We start from the raw sequence: 10960 nt of genomic DNA, 5'->3' as shown, positions 1-10960 counted from the left end.
CAGACAATTACATGTATTGTGTTGTTCATGAGTGCTATGCATCATTTAGAAACATTATCAAGCACTCAGTTGATGGGCCACGTGAAAAAGATTAAGGAATGTTTTAATTACAAATGATCTAATAATTCATTTTTTAACAGATATACAATGGGGTCTACTTGCTCTGCCTTTTTTTTTTTTCTCCTTTTGGTGGGATTATTATTTCACTACAGTTGCATTTCCTGATAATTCTTGTCCATGGTTTCACTTACATTTCAGGGTCATAAATGATATATTTTCTGAAGTTGAGAAACATATAGCCAATGACACCCTAATAAGTGAATTATAGATGAGCGGTTTCCGTAGCCTCTATGACCATTTTGTTAAGCTGGTTAAATATTTGGTTCATATCTGAAATGTTTCATATTTCATTGCTGCCACAAACGAGCTTGGTTGTGTAATCTATAAAAGCCAAATCTTTGTTTAATCATTTCAGTTGGACAATAAACCTGAAGAAAGGGATCGGGTCATCATTCTATTCCAAGACATGCTGGAGGTTGTGACTAGAGACATAATGGAGGAACAGTTTTCCAGGTGAAGCATTTTCAATTTGATTCTTTCATAAAATGCTAATTTATTAGTTGATGTTTTAATGTTGTTCTACATTTTTCTTGGGCAGCCTTTTGGATTCAAGCCATGGTGGTGGTCCTTACGGAAGGTATGAAGGGATGACAACTCTTGATCAACAATATTAGTTATTTGCATCCTCTGGAGCAATCAAATTTCCACACCTGAATCAGAAGCCTGGAAAGAGAAGGTAAGCAAGCTGATATAATGAGAAGTTCTGGTCTTCTAATAGTGGCTTGCTGATTATTTTCCTTGTTCGAGATCAGAAGGCTATATCTGTTGCTCACTGTGAAGGAATCTGCAATGGATGTACCATCCAACCTAGAAGCCCGAAGGCGAATTTCTTTCTTCTCAAATTCTTTGTTCGTGGATATGCCACCAGCACCTAAAGTTCATAATATGCTTTCATTCTCGTGAGTTCTCTAGATGTCAAACTCTCATCAATTCCTTGATATATATATATATATATATATATATATATATATATATATATATATATATATATATATATATATATATATATATATTTCCCGTCAGAAGTTAATTGTTTAATTTAGGAAGTTTGGGATGCATGTGTGAACTTGATACCCCTTCTATTTTGAAAAGGCTTGTGGTTACATGCTTAAGGCCGGTCAACTTTACAGTATCTTCCAGCTGTTTCCGTGCATTGCTTGCTTTCTTTTGATGACAGTATTTAATATACATGACACAGACTATTTTCTCACACCAGATATGCTCTCAACATTAGGGGCCTGTTAACCTGAATAGAATGTGAAGGGAAATCCAGTTCTTTTGACAATAAGTGTGCAGAAAAATATATTGATGATATTAGAAAATCATTGTATTCTTTCCTAGTGTTAGTTATTTTGAGTTATGCATTCAATTACTGAAGATTTGATTCAATTGTGAATTGCGAGGATAAATTCAAGCAAAAATTTATGTTGCACGGTGCCTGCACAGGTGAGGTGCGACTTTGATAGGAACTCAGTTATTATTTTGCTTTGGTGAAGGCTGCTATATCAAAGGCTGTGAATCCTGCTGAGCCCATCAATCCCGTCGAGCGAGTCCAAAATCTTGACCAGGTGATGCCTTATCATGTGATTGTGATTAGATGAAAACTTGAAATTTGAGTTCAATAGAGTTAAGCATGAAATTCAATGATCTTTTATCATGTAGTAGGCGCTTATTTGAGAAAGAAGGTAGATACCAGAGATCTCTAAGTAAAATTGGTTATTGTCAGATATTATTATTATAATTTCTATCAGGGTACTACAATGGTAAGAAATACCATTATTAAAATTTCTTTTTTTTAATATAGACAATAGCTACGGCTAATAACGGTAGCTCTTTATCTGGAACCGTTACTCTTGCTACTCTAGCTCTAGTTTTAGCTACAAATATAACTCGTAGCTATATGTATTTTGAGGTACTGAAAGAATAGCTACGAATTTAATCAGTAACTATCTATTCCGAAGCCAAATCTTTGCGACCTATTGTTACGGACGTGCTACGAACGGTGGCCATGGTGATATCAGCTATGGATTTAATTCGTAGTTTTTTTCCCTTTTCGTATTCATTGTACCCCGAATGATATGCTTCTTGGCACGTGTACGGTGGAGATGACCTATTACAGCCTATGGTGTTGACCGCTTGGCATCTTTTGTCCTTCCCATGAGTGTTTGGTAGCTTGTTACACCATTATTTTTTAAGATCATTAACTTAAAAATCGATCCAATAAGTGAAAACTAGGTATGAGAGATATTTATAATTTCTTTTTATTAATTTGATTATGAATACATTAAAATATATTTATAGCAGTTAAGAGGAGTAAGAAAGTTGTGTTATAACACAACTTCTAGTGAGAGAGAAGAGAAGTTGTGTGTGACGCAACTATTTACAAGAGAGTCCTAATAACTGACAAAACACAACTTCTAGAATAGCCTTCAACACTCTCCCTCAAGATGGTGTTGAGATGTCGATGACACCCAACTTGTGCAACAAGCTTTGTAACTTTAGTTTTTCAATTGCTTTTGTGAAGCAGTCTACTAGTTGGTCCTCAATTTGTATAAATAGAGTAGAAATCACCTTGGTTAGAACCTTCTCTTTGACAAAATTGTAATCTATTTCAATGTGTTTTGTTCGTTCATGAAATACAGGATTAATCACAATATGAATAGTTGTTTGGTTGTCACAAAATAGATCAATAGGATTTTCATCATGAAACTTGGTGTCTTTAAATAAAGCTTTTATCCAAACAAGCTCATACGTGGTTGAGGCCATTGATCCGTATCATGCTTTTACACTTGATTGAGCAGTAACAATTTATTTTTTTTACATTTCCAAGTAACTAAGTAAGCACCAACAAAGGTACACATACAAGTTGTAGACCTTCTATCAAGAAGACAACATACCCAATCAACATCGTAGTAGCTCTTAATCTTTAAATTCTCATTGCACTTTATTAGGGCTCTTTTTCTAGGAGAACCCTTTAGGTATAAGAGAATTTAATTCAAGCTTCATGTAGATGGATGATGGCTTAAGCATAAACTGACTAACCAAAAGAAACGACTTGAGAAATGTCTAGACGGGTAATAGTGAGGTACATGAGTTATCTAACCAGTCATTGATACTGTCCGATATCTTACATAGGCTTTCCTATTTATTTAAAAAGCCAAACATTGCAGTTGCTTTGTATTGGCAGGCTTTATAATTTTCAAACCAAGCTCTTGGTAATTGTTTAAACCTATAAATTATTTTATTTAATTTGCATACTATACAGTGCCCCCCTTCTTGAGGCGTCCATGATGTAGTTTCACATGTACTTCCTTATGAACATCTTCATGCAAAAAGTTATTTTTTAAACATCTAATTGATATAAATGCCCCTCTTGATTAGCTGCAACAGATAATAATGTGTATGAAGCTCATCTTATCCACATGTGTAAATTTTTTATGTGTGGGCCCACCATCATGCATGTTGACGATATGAATCGTTCATCAAGCAGGTTCTAGGATGGTTTCAATGGTAGGAAAGTTCATGCTCAAACTTTCTTCTACTGTGGCCCACCTGAGCTTCGAAACGTAAACTTGCAAAAGTGATGAACGCAGTGGATTGTTCGAAAGCACATCACAGTGCGGACCCCATAGGATTTCGGCAATCGACATGCGTCTGCAAACAACTGAACCGGGAGTGCACGCAAAAGTCAGTTTAAAAATCGGAAGCTTCCCCTGTAACAGATTTTTTCCCTCTAGATGTTTTAAATCGATTACAATCAAGATTAATCTAGACCATTCATTGGTTTGATCAAAACCGACTATAATAGAGGCCTAGTGTTCAGCGTGCGAGATTATCTATCATTTCTTTCTTGAGAGTTTCGGACATGGCCATCTTGATGTTTATGTAAAATCCAACCCAACAACCAAGTATGTTACTTAATTCGAGCCGTAGGACCCAAATGTCAAATTACTCCGTTATTCAAGTGGGCCATAAGAACCAAAATAGTAGCCCTCATCCTTAAATTATTTTCTTTCATGTGGCCCATATGAATCGAGGATGGGCCTGATTTTTTTCGTCTATATATCTACATTTTAGCTTTGTATCTAAAAGTTGGTGTAGATTCACATAATCATCACGGTGGGCCTTGAAAAAAAATCAAGTGTGAGTGTCTCTCCCAACTTATTTCTTGGTATGGCCCACCTGAATCACACATTGAACTAATTTTTGGGCTCTATGGTTAAATTTATGGGACAAAGATAGTGGGCCGAGCAATCATAGTGTTGATTTTAATGCTGGCGTTATCCATGATAGATAAATGTTGGTAATAGAATTTGGAAACAAAGATTTTGGGAAGGAACTTGAAACGCATGAAAATATGGTAAATTGATCATACATACACTACCTTGGTACTACTCTCCAAACATACTTATTTTATGCATTTACCTTTGATTCCCACCATTTAACTCTGTTTCCTTATGCTTAATGACCCCAAATGCAACCTTATTAATTGATGGACATTTTAATCATTTTAGAAAAAAATTGACAGAAGTTATAGATAAATGTGTCAATGGGTGGAGCTCGAACCTGCAAAATCAGGATTTTGAATTTTGCTAGCCCGACGGCCCGACCCAAAACAGTTCAAAATCCGGGCCAAGATTAACCTTAGGTCAGGGCCGTTGAAGGGTGATTTCTCTATTCCTCATCTCTCTCTTAAAAAATAAAAATAAAATTATATATAGAAAATATGCAATCCTCCGCCACTAAAGATGGACGGCCTCACTGTAACACCCCATACCCTTGATACTCAGGTGTTACCATCTAAGTACGTATGTGTGTGGAAATATTACACATTGTCTAATCATTTATAATCTGCCTTTCTCAACTGCATGTTACTATTCATATTAATACAACCATTTAATTTTGGATCGGGTAGATCAATTCCATTTAGACTTCTCTAAGAGATCCAAGGACCATAAATTGATTACTTAGAAACATTCTAACAATAAGCTACATGAACTAACCATCGATCTGAGGGCCAACCTATGCATTCACATTGAAGGATCATTTGTTTCACTTTAATCGAATAATCTCATCAATGATCCTTGTAGAGAAGCTCGTGGACACTCCTCCAATTGAAGGCCAATTTGACCGTTAATTTAAGAGGCTAAATTTACACTTACGCCTTAAAAACCCTAAGGAACCCTAAACCCTAAACCCTAAACCTCCTGGACAGTATGGATCTTGGGAAACATCATTAGTGAGGCTCCAATCTCCAAATCCACTGTTCATTAACTCTAAAATCAAGCTGAGAGTGACACACAAGCTAAGATTGGAAGAACTCACTACATGGGCTTTAAAACCCACTAATAATCACTATGGGGATAGCCTTTAGACCTTAGGACATTTCTGATAGGAATGGATCAAGATCAGAAGAAATCCAGCCAATAGGTCATTATAAAATGCCATTTTATCACACAAAACATCTCACGAGGCCCACCTAAGCTTTGGATCTACCTCATCTCTGGTCAGACGACCCAGTTGGACCCATGGAACATCATGGATGGAGTGGATTTCTCTAAACATCACTTTGGGCCGTAAAACTATTATGTGTGTGCACTCAATGGGAGTACACCCGCTGTGCACCTAATCCTGAATTAGGGTCAACCAATCGTTGACCCGATATTTTCTCATAAAGGAACCCTCTCATCTACCGAAATCGGATTGCGTACTGAGTTACTCAGTACGCTTTTATCGTATCGAGTAAACTATGTTGGGCCCATTGTGGATGGATGTGGTCTATCCACGCCGTCCATCCATTTTTCAAGTACATTTTAATGGTTGAGACCAAAATTGAATCATTTCCAATGCTCAAACGGACCATAGAACAGGAAACATTGGGAATAATAATTTCCGCCGTTGAAACTTTTCTACGGTCTACAGTGATGTTTATTAGTCATACAACCTATTCATGAGATTACAAAGATATGCATAAAATAAAAAAAAGAATATCAGATTGATCCAAAACTTCTGTGGACCCCAATAAAATTTCAACGGATGATATTCAATTCACACTGTTTCCTGTGGTGTGGCCCACTTGAGATTTTTATATACTTCATTTTTGGTATTAGACTTAAAATTATCTTTTAAAATGGATGTAAGGAGTGGATTGAATATATAAATCATGGAGGGCCCCACAGAGTTTACTCCGTACGCTAACTCAGTACGCAATCCGCTTCCTCTTCCTCTTCCGACCAACGAATGCTGCTGTTTGAACGGACAGCGTTCGATCGTACGAACTGGGGTCCATCATCATGTCCCATAGGATTGATCGGGACCGTCCATCGTGACCGGAGGATGCCTCCAACCAAAACCTAATCCTTTTCGCGTGATATCACACGTGTTCATGCACGCGATCTTCGGCCCAAGCAGAGGTGTGCGTGCGACTCAAAAACGGAACTCCGTTTCTTCTTGCCAGGCTGGCAATCCGCGCATCCTCCTCCCTTTCCATCTTAGCCATCCACCTTGACCCATCCCAGCCCTCCGTTCAGCATCCCGAAAGGACGTTTTCCGTGGCTTGACGAAAGGAGGAAAGATGCTTTCCTCTTCGGGTGGTGCGAGCTGGAGCCATCCGGGCCGTTGCTGGGGATTCATGTCACCATCCTGGACGTCCTATCTATGGCAGCAACGGCCGGCCACCTACTTCCGAAAAGATCTACCCTCCGCACGAGAAAAAGCCACGGTGGAATTTCTCGCGAGTATTTGCATTCGGGTGAGCTGCGATGGGATTAGTGGGCCCCACAACGGTGAGGGGACCCATCCGGTCCATCCAGACGACTCAGATCGTCGGAATACACCGTCGATAAAAACTTGTCATGGGTGATGATTCCATCTTCTCCGTCCAGTCGGGAAACCCACCATGATGATGTGGGCCCCATTTTCCGATCAAAAACACTCATTCAGTGGGCCATGATGGTGAGAATCTATCTCAAACGTTGGATCAGTGAGATGTAAAGAGGATCAGAGGGTGAAGCCACAACATCTAAACAGTTCGTGGCATGAAATAGCAGCGTACGGTTGCGATCGAGCGAGAACCCTAGGCCTATATAAGGCCCCTCGGGATTAACGCAAAGAATCAGGAAGAGAGTGAGAGAGGGAGCGTGAGAATCGGAGGTAGCGGGAGCGGGTGAGAGACTAAGATTAATAGTCTTTGTAACTTGTCTAACTCTCTCTTTTCTTGTAAAATCACGAGAAAAGACGGAGTCAGGCAAGTTAAAAAGCCTACTATCAACAAGTCTACCGAGTAAGATTAGTAAGATTAATAGTCTTTGTAACTTGTCTAACTCTCTCTCTTGTTGTAAAATCAGAACGGAAGAGGGAGCTAGGCAAGTTACATAGCCTACTATCAACAAGTTCACATATATATCATTATCATATATACTTTGACAGAAGTCGCTATCTCCTTAACTTTTCTTGCGACTGTGAATGCTAAACATTTGGAGTGCCTGTCTGGATAGCAAGTGGAATCCTCATAATTTATTAAACAACTGTCACCTTGTCTCATGCCAGAGAATTCTGGCAATGCATAATATAATGATTATTGTGTAGAATCCACGTAACCGAACAGCCCTGTTGTCATCCGTCTAAAACAAGTTCCATTTTCCGTGCATCTAAACATGCCCTTAGTGTATGCTTGCAAGACATTTGTAGCTCAAGCAGCTGGCATTGTAATTTTCAACTTTTGATGCTATTAAGGCATCCGCAGCAGGAAATTCTGTTAAGTGTTCATGACATGTGAGTACAGCCGCATCCAAAAAATTCTGAAGCAATACTCATTGGTTCCGAAGTGAAATTCCCTTCTCAGTCAGTTCTCAGTCACTGAAGGATTTTTAAATATCAGGACTGTTCTTGGGTTATACTCGGGAAAATCCCACGAAAATTAAGAAATAAAAGGGGATTCTCAAGCAATGCTTCCTTCATGTGGATTTAGTACAATCAAAATTCATAGACCATGAGGATCTGCATGTTATGAGGAATGTCAGATCCCCACATATCACAAGCAATGCTTTTTTGAAGAGAAAATACCATTATAATAGAAAAGTGGGGAAAAGCAGTAAGGGAATTTCTGAACAAGAGATCTTGGAGACAAGAACCCTTTTAGTATGGCTCACAAACAATGTTGAGCAGTGCATGTGGGTTGAATGCAACCTACATCAGCAAAACACACTGAGAAATAGAGTAAATATCATAATCCACACAATCATATGGTTTCAAGCATACAGCTATGGGCTGCAAGAAAAGATGGTTAGGAACTGAGTAAACCTATCATTTTTTCCCAAGCATTCAGCATTATTGATTTTATTTTAAGAGACAGGTGTAAGTAGTATCTACTTGGGTTTCTATGTTTATTTTCTTTTAGACTGCCAAACACTTCCTACTCCTCCAGCAAAAACTTTATTTTAAAAATTATAAGATAAACAGAAAAGAAGAGCCTATTCTACTTCTTATATTCCAGTTTCTTAGGGCTAGGGATACTCATGAACCTATTCTTCTTCTTCTTCTTCTTCTTCCTTATTTATTTATTTATTTTTATGAACCTATTCTACTTTTCACATTCCTAAAAAAAATGAAAATGACAATACTTGCGTCAACAGCTTGCTGGCTTGAACAGTGTTCTAAATATTCATTTTTGATAACGGTGGTTTTCAAATGAATTCTTCAAAAAAAAAAAAAAAAAAAAAAAAAAAAAAAAAAAAAAAAAAAAAAAAAAACAAACAAACAAACCAAACACTGCAACTAAATTTAGGATGCATGAACAAGCAAAAAATATTCAGTAGTGAGTTCTTGTGCCCACTTATTGACAAACCAACCTTCATGGAAACTCTTCAAGCTTAAGTTCTCTCTAATATGCCCATGGAGAAATAAAATGTTAAAGATAGAACTAATTTATGTCAGGCATCACTTGAATCCCTACAGACATTGAGAGTGCATCAAACAGTTACACTGACTTTTATTGAGGTTTATCATATTAGTGACTCTGCTACTACTATGTTCCACCCTGCTGCTTTAGCTTTTAAACACCCTTTAGATCTGAAACCATCAGAGAAATCATTTATCATGCTGATTTCACATAATTTGTGAGCATATGATAGTAAAAAATGGCACTAAAGAGAGGATCACTAGATTTACTTGGACTGCACAGCCGTGACGCATTGCAACATGGTCCATTCGTTTCACGTCTTTGAACCAATCAACTGCAACAAGCTCCATCAGGTGCTTTCCTGCAGGAATCTTGTGCATGTAAAATTGCAGTAAAATAATCAGTGAAAGTCTAAGATCGTTATAAAATTTCCACGTGGAAATCTGGACAAAAAGAATATTCACTGGTATTAAAGAGAGCATCAAAAGACCTTTCTTTTGTCAGATAAATAATGTTGGCTACGGACTCTGAAGTTGTTGTAATTAAGCAGTTGTTTCTAATAGCACTGTAACACTTATCATAGAGATCTGCTGTATGAAATTCTTTTTTGAGAAACAAGGTTGCTTACATGAATTGAGATTTTGCCAAGTTATCAAAGGTGAGCGGAATTGGTCCAACAATTTGTTATAGCTAAGGTTTCTGCCAAGAAAAATCACAAGACAATGGACATATCGTCGTCTTTCCATATGGAAAACCAGAAAAGCACTATAGAAATAATAATTTGTAAATTACATTTGCAACTACAACTATGTTCCTGAAAGAAGCTTGGCAAATAAGAATGCACAATCTGGCCCACCGGTAGGCCTTAAAAACATACATGATTTGCGGTCATTGCCCTGAGAAAATGCCCAACTAGTAAAAATCCAGAAAGGCGGATTTATTTACTGAAGGACCCACATCGAAATGGGATTATGGAGACAAAAGCTTCTATTTTTCACCCGGAAGGCATTCATTGCCTCAATCTGTGATGGAAAATGGACCAACACCAACCTTATTGGATCAGGAAAACCTGACCTCACAAGAGTCCGAATGCTGGACGCATCAAAATCGCTGTAGTTCCTAATTAGCGATTTTGGTGTATGAATAACTATAGCTGGTTTTGTAAGAATCAGCTCAGTTGGGGTCAAGTGGCTAATAATCAATAAAGGAGTAACTATGATTACATCCAAAGAACCATTAAGTCAGACCTAACTTTGTTTCATGAACCAAACAAAGATTTTCAAAGCATTCATAAAATTGTGTGGGCTCCCAAATTTGCAACTACATTAATTTCAAGTCGACCATCTTTTCGCACTTGCCATAACATCCATTTTTCAATGCCAGCATCTTTTCATCAGAGAGAGAGAGAGAGAGAGAGAGAGAGAGAGAGAGAGAGAGAGAGAGAGAGAGAGAAGTTAAGAAAAAACACTCACACAGAATCATGCCACTAGACACAGGCCCGGGCACCAACCTAGTGATTATAATTCCATTTTTATTTTTTATTTTTTTTGGGATAAAAACAAATTTCAATGTGATCATGACTTCTTGTATTTACATTTTTCCCCATTTGTTAGTTGATGGTTTTAGATTTTTTTTTTTTTTTAAAACATTGTTATTTCAATGTCATCCTGACTTGCTGTATTTACATTTTTTAAACACATTTCTTAGTTGATAGCTACCACTAATATCACGTTCAAGCCAATCAGGCTAGTATAGTGTCAAAACTCTGTTTCAGCAGAGTGTTTGACAGACGAGGAAAGCGTTCTAAGCCCACACTCACATTTAAGCATAGCGGCATCCACACCACATGAAGGGCCCACATAAGCCCCTGTCCAGTGTGTAACTCAAGCCCAAAGGAGCAGATGCATAAAATTGGTTTGTGTCCATTTCAAATTTGGCCGC

At 37.8% G+C, this 10960-nt stretch overlaps 1 long non-coding RNA gene across 2 annotated transcripts; it reads left to right on the top strand.

Moving 5' to 3' along the window:
- The first annotated feature begins 350 nt into the window (after positions 1-350).
- LOC131221922 (uncharacterized) lies at positions 351-1767 on the top strand. 2 transcript variants are annotated; one of them, XR_009159667.1, is made up of 4 exons: positions 351-573; positions 659-796; positions 868-1019; positions 1567-1767. It is a non-coding gene; the product is annotated as an uncharacterized LOC131221922 (long non-coding RNA). The 2 variants fall into 2 exon arrangements; XR_009159666.1 differs by having other exon boundaries at positions 351-796.
- Positions 1768-10960: the final 9193 nt, after the last annotated feature.

The sequence above is a fragment of the Magnolia sinica genome, chromosome 12, assembly GCF_029962835.1.
Source record: "Magnolia sinica isolate HGM2019 chromosome 12, MsV1, whole genome shotgun sequence".
Classification (NCBI taxonomy): Eukaryota; Viridiplantae; Streptophyta; class Magnoliopsida; order Magnoliales; family Magnoliaceae; genus Magnolia; species Magnolia sinica.
Note: the sequence above shows the minus strand (reverse complement) of the source record. Positions and strands in the feature narration are given on the sequence as shown.